The sequence below is a fragment of the Scardinius erythrophthalmus genome (assembly GCF_964197995.2).
Source record: "Scardinius erythrophthalmus genome assembly, chromosome: 23".
In the NCBI taxonomy this organism is placed as follows: Eukaryota; Metazoa; Chordata; class Actinopteri; order Cypriniformes; family Leuciscidae; genus Scardinius; species Scardinius erythrophthalmus.
The window spans coordinates 32183451-32183753 of record NC_138243.1 but is presented as its reverse complement, the minus strand read 5'-3'; positions in this window follow the sequence as shown (position 1 = coordinate 32183753).

Sequence of the window (303 nt, the reverse complement as noted above, 5' to 3'; positions counted from 1 at the left end):
CAACGTTCCTGTTGAATAAAGTGAGGTATAAACGAGAGTCTCGTCCTCCTATAATCCTCCTTTCTCTGCATGTGTGGAGTGGAGCAGGACAACGGCCCACCAGTGCTCGCTTCAGACTCTCATCTACACACGACTGGTTTTGGGCACTTTATTTAGTTTATATAAGATTGAAGATTGATAAGATAAGATTGAATTCAGTCCAATTGAAACAAAAGCTGTGCATGTAAACATAGCCATTGATTCTGTTATTCTCCTGTTTATCCCTGTGGAGCTGTTCGATTAGCCCGTGTTTTCTCCTCCTCA